Below are 6,430 nucleotides of genomic sequence, written 5' to 3' on the forward strand. Positions count from 1 at the left end.
GGATGATGCGGAACTGGGCTTGTGGGGACTGTGATATTGTGGATGGGGGAGAGACATTCACATGGACTACTAAATCCTGTGGAGGAAAAGGGCTAGCAGCTTCACTCTCAAGGGAAGCAAAAAGCCATGACCTCTGCCATGACAGGCCTTTATTTCTATATCTGGTCACATTACATGATGGTCCTCATTTACTATCCCAGGTTGGCTTTAGGGGGTTACCTGTTACAGAATACAAAGGAGCCAATGCAGTTAATCACATCACAAAAGAGGGATATTTGCAAATGAAAAGGCAAGAGTGGTTTCAGTGGTTACACTCATCCTAGGATGGTTTAGCCTGGATTTTAGGAAGTTACTTTGCAGTAAATGTCCTCAATTCAGGGTGGGGGAGTTTTTAGCAAAAAGCAAGTCTCAAAGCAGCCTAGGCACATTTTAGACCTGATTCGCCACAGGAGAACCTATCAATGGGCGTGGGTCCTGTGCATATCCTACTGGGCCCACACCATGCAGAACAGTCTCCTACAATGGGGAAACATTAGAAAAGGAGAGAGAAAGATTGATTTCTGGGTTTTAGATCATAAATATGAGAAACTATATAAACATAGTTCTATTTCATAAGTAATATTATTATTTATAATAATTTAATCATATTAACAATTTTCCACTTTTTAAAAACAATCACTTTTACATACAGTGTCTATTATAAGTCTCATAATTTCTTTGGGGATTAAACTAAAATTACTAAAAGGCCATGCTTATCATAATCTGGCTCTGAAAAACCTGCATCTCATAAGGGCTGATGATTAACTCAGGTCATACATCTAGGAAGTGGAAAAATTAGGAATTTAAACAGACAATTTAGCTCCAAATATGTTACTTCTCATCAACTCCAGTAGTTGCCCCAGGATTTTTCAGTGGGAAAACTGGAGGACAGAGTTAGTTATTTAAAGCCTCTTCCCTAGCCCAAACTTGTGGAGAATTCCTAGCCGAATCTGTTTTGTCCCGGCACTATAGACAATGGGGTTAAGCACTGGGGGAAGGAGCAGGTAGATGTTAGCCATGAGGATGTGGACTACAGGAGACAGATGCTTCCCAAAGCGATGGGCCATTGACACTCCAATAACTGGAACAAAGAAGATGAGCACCACGCAGATGTGGGATACACATGTGTTGAGTGCTTTGAGCCGTTCTTCACCAGTTGCAATGCTCAGCACAGCATTCAGAATCAGGACATAAGAAAGAAGAATTAAGACTGAATCCACACCTAGTGTGACAATAACTATGCACAGTCCATAAATGTTGTTGATCCTGACATCTGAACAGGACAATTTCAGAACATCTTGGTGCAAACAGAAAGGATGGGAGAGAACATTGTCGTGGCAGTAGTGATAATGGGTCAGCAGCAAAGGTGTGGATAGGACAACTCCCATGCTTCCTAGCAAGCAGGCCAAACCAATCTTGCCTATTACACTGTTGGTGAGGATGGTGGTGTAGTGAAGTGGACGACAGATAGCAACAAAACGATCAAAGGCCATGGCCAATAGCAGTGAAGATTTCAGGAATGTGAATGTGTGGATGAAGAATAGCTGAGCTTAGGAAGCACTTGTCTGAATCTCTCAAGTATTTAACCATTAAACCAGTCCTGGCATCCCAACCAAAAAGAAGGTGGTGATTTCAACATGTGATGTATTGCTAATGGACATAATGCACTGAGGGCTCTGCAATGAAACAGAGATTCTTAAATTAGTAAAATATGAATATCTGTAAATTTGGTAGAAAAACGCCATTGTTGAAAGTTCTGGTTTACTTCCAGCTTCTTCTTTTTTTTTATTTCCAGTTTCTTTTGTCAAAGTATTGATGTGATTATCAAATAGTGAGAAGTGGAAGCTATTTTAGACCAGAATCTACCTATATCATAGATTTAAAAAATTATTTTGCCATGTGTTTCTTATACAGAAATTAGAAACATATTTTAAATTCATATGTAATTTTGATTTTGTTTTCTCTGTAAAATATTATTAAATTATAGTCAATAAATCTAGAATCCTCTACTACTTGTTTTCACATCTGTAATTAGATGTTGGGTAGAATGTATGCTTACTAGAATAACACTACATACAAACAAGGAATCTCACAACGCAATTGTTTCCTACCTCTTCCAACTCCGACAGAAGTGTGGTCTTCTCAACATCAAACCACAATTAGTTTTATTCCCTGTCTTCTGAAAATTGTTGATTATTTAAATATTACTTTAAAAATTCCCACTATTTTCAAACCACTTACCTGTTTGTAAGGGTAGTCAGTGCAGGGATCACTGAAAGACTGTTTCATTTTCTCCTGACCAAGTATTCGTGATCAGTTGTGTTGACAGGAGAATAATAACCTAAAATGGTCAATGTCACAATTTAGAAGAATTTGAATGCTGCTGAAGACCGATTCCCTAAAAGGTAAATAGTCCATTTACATAGTTTCCAAAGGGAACAATTTTCTTAAAGTTGACTTTTGGAGGCATAAAATTATTTGTGGTTGATGCCCTCCGCAAAAAAAGTAAAAGTCAAATAGATAAATATATCTGAGTACTTACCAGATAGTGTATATTTTGTAGAACACTTTTTAGACTGTTTGAAGGATTCCAGGACAACATCTCAGAAATGATTGGATTTGTGTGCCACCAGCAGCTCCTACTGATATAGGAGCATTGTAGCTTTTTGGTCCTGCAATTTCCTGCTACAGGGACACTAGACTCTCTGGGAATTGTAGCCAGGCTGGATTTATTCTTAGAATTAAAAAAATTAAAAAGCTGTGTACTGATATAGCAAATTCACTAAGATAGTTAATACTAAGGACATGAAATGAGTATCTAGACCTTGAATTAGGGACTGTTTTGGTTAGAAGAGGTCCTTAATAACCAGGTATGTGAGAGATGTGGTCAATGTTATGCACAATCTCTGACACTTCTGTTGAGTATTTGGTTCCCATGTTACACCTCTGCCCTGGACAGAATCAAAGCACAGATGCTCTGAGTTGAGTCTGTGAATTAAACGAAAAGTTAGGAGACAGACACCATATGACATGCATTTTCAGCCTACACTTTGCTTCTGAAGCCTAGATTCATTCTTCTAGATACTCCTGGACATAATTAACTAAATATCTTTTAAAATCTACTTGTCCTAATAAGACTTCATTTTCTCTCTTTCCACATCTGCCCTTTCCTTAGGGACCCATCACCATAATAAACCTTTATATTTAATATTTCTCAAGCCCCAATACAGAGCCTGTAAATGTCTTCTGTCCCACGTTTTGTGTATATTGATGGTCACCATTTATCAAGAATAAATTGTTCCACTTATTGAGTTTCATTCATTAGTGGATGATGAACTTGAAACCTCAAATCTTATGAGCAATGGTAAATGCAAATATTATCCTTATTTTGGCAATGAAGAAAGTGTTTTTCAAGTAATCTGTCTAAGAGCATATTGGAATTGTATTGTAGATATAAGGTGGAGACTCAGGTCTGTCTGATTCCTGACACTACACATATTGCTTAATCAGGATGGATAATGAATATTTGGGAAGTTACAGATTGAATGGATTACTGGAATGCTATGTTCTTTTCAGCATTCTAACTGCCCACTAGTTAATCCTGGAAAATAATATGGGACATGTATTATATTCCCCTCCATTAATATGTGTACATCTTCCAGTGGGAGCTAATATTGAGTCATTCAAAGATAAGAAGCATAACATACTTTTACCATAATCCTCCAGAATAACCTCTTTTATTTAATTACAGTTGACATCCAATATTATATTAGTTTCAGGTGCACAGTATAGTGGTTAGACATGTATATAACTTATGAACTCATCTCCCCAATACTTCTAGTACCCACAAATCCCAATTAAAATCCAGACTTCTTTTTTCCCTTCTCCTTCTTCACACCCTCCTCCTCCTTCTTAATAGAATTCAACATGCTTATTGTAAAATTCATATAGAATGCAAATATATCCAAAACAACTTTGAAAAACAAAATTAAAGGATTTGTACTACCTGACTTCAAAGCTTATTGTAAAGCTATAGTGATCAAGGCAGTACAGTATTGGCATAAAAACAGGCCAACAGATCAATGGAACAGAATAGAAAACCCAGAAATGTATGCATTCATACATATGCTGTCAGTTGGCTTTGGACAAAGGTCAAAGACAATTCAATGGAGAAAAGGTAATCTTTTTAAAAAATAGTACTGGAACATTTGGATATTCATTTACCAAAAGTGAAAATAAATAAATAAAATAACTTAAACCTGAACTTTGCACCATTTGCAATAAACTCTTTTAAACTTCGTGACAATTACTTTACATTCCTTTGCCCCCAAAATAATTCTCCTTGGTTATAGTCAAAAGTTTTCTCCATCCACTCTTGCTTTATCTCTGAGGTTTTTCCAGGTCCTTTTCATGAAAGAGACAATGGGATGTATATAGGTCATTTTTTATTATTGTGTGTGTATAAATACATGGTAATAGTGACAGTGATGTTATGTGTTAATTGGCTTGCTACCCAACTTCAGAGAAAAATTCCACTTGTCTCATTATAATATAAATACACTACAACAGGACAGTTAGCACATTTGTTATTTTTATTATGATATGTTCAGTCACTAGCAGGTAGAATGACATGTGTTAGGGTTAGTAAATGTGCATTTCAGAAAGAAATAAATTGCTAATCACAGAATAGTCACAGAGATATAGATTACAGGGAATATAGTCATTAATATTGTGATAACTATGTGTGGGGCCAGGGGGATACTTGAAGCAGTGGCAGGGGGCACCCTGTAAAGCACATGACTTTGTAAGCCCTTTGCTGTACATGTGAAGGTAATACAAAATAATATTGAATTGAAAAATTGAAAAGAAACAACATGAATATAACAATACTTTTTCAGAAAATAGAACACTTCCCAACTGGTATTATGAGTGATACCTAAATCAGATACTATAATATGAGAAAAAGTACATAATGGTTAATATATCTTATAAACATAGATCCAAACATTTAAAAATTAGCAAATAGTATATAGTGGTATATAAAAAGGATACTATGTCATGAAAGTCAAGTTTATCCCAAGAATACAGTTTCAAAAATCATGACTATACCTCAAACTGACAGGTGGAAGGGATAAAACCATGATAATCATATTAGATAAAATTCAACCAATTTTTCATGGAAAAATATTTGAGGAAACTGAACTACAAAGGTACTACCTTAATTTATATATATATGTAAATAATGCAATAGCTAATATTATTTGAATGAAAAATATTAAACATTTCCCCATTGATGTCAGGAAAAGTGAAGAATGTCTATTAGTATCCTGTTCAAAACAGCATGAAATGTCCAAGGTAGAGTAATACAGAAAGAAAAAAAAAAGAAATGAGAGTATAACAAAATAGATAAAGTAAAAATGTCTTTATTGGCAAGTGAAAAAATTTTATATATAAAGTCTATAAACATTAAATATAAGTGAAATTAGAAAAGCTGGATGATTATAAAAACAATATATAAAACTGAAATTCTGCATGATTAAAAAGACCCTGAAATTAAATTAAAAAAATATTTATTTATTTATAGAGAGAGGAGAAGAGAGGGAAAAAGAGTGGGAGAGAAACATCAATGTGTGGTTGCCTCTCACTTGTCCCATATGGGGGACCTGGCCTACAACCCAGGCATGTGCCCTGACCAGGAATTGAACTGGTGACCTTTTGGTCATCAGGCCAACAACTCAATCCACTGAGTCTCACTTGCTAGGGCTGAAATTAAATTTTACAATGGCATAGGCTCAAAAGACCATATATATAAAAATAAATGTGAAAAATACTTTTAAAATTCTGAACTGAAAACTCCAAACTATTGCAGAAAATTTCAAGACCTAAATAAATGAATAGATCTTATTTATTGAAAAACACTATATCAATAAGATGGCAATCTTTCTAAAATAATGTTTTGGCTGGCACAGTTCTAGTCAAATTCTAGTGGATTTTACTGTGAAAATTTACAAGTTGATTATAAAATTTATATGAAAATGTCAGGACCTAGAAAATATAGAGTAACAGAAAAGTTGGATGCATTACACCATTAGAATTCATGATTAACTCTACAGCTACATTTATTAAGCAATGTGGTAGCATTAACACAAAAATAAACAAACAGATTAATGGAATAAAACAAAATCCAGATGTCAATACATACATGTGGTTCCACTTGATTTTTGACAGTGATATGAATCCATAAGGAAAAGGAAAATCTTCTCAGAATGGAATGGTTTATATAAAAATAGAGAAGAAACTAATGAGATTTATAAAAAATAATTTAAGTTGGATAATAAACCTAAGTACTTTATGTAAAGAAGTTTGCATAAGAAAAATTATAGTAATATCT

At 34.5% G+C, this 6,430-nt stretch overlaps 1 pseudogene; it reads right to left on the reverse strand.

The window, feature by feature from the left end:
• Positions 1 to 941: 941 nt before the first annotated feature.
• LOC123826704 lies at positions 942 to 2,328 on the reverse strand (annotated as a pseudogene).
• Positions 2,329 to 6,430: the final 4,102 nt, after the last annotated feature.

The sequence above is a fragment of the Phyllostomus hastatus genome, unplaced genomic scaffold, assembly GCF_019186645.2.
Source record: "Phyllostomus hastatus isolate PE091 unplaced genomic scaffold, TTU_PhHast_1.1 phas_contig_845, whole genome shotgun sequence".
In the NCBI taxonomy this organism is placed as follows: domain Eukaryota; kingdom Metazoa; phylum Chordata; class Mammalia; order Chiroptera; family Phyllostomidae; genus Phyllostomus; species Phyllostomus hastatus.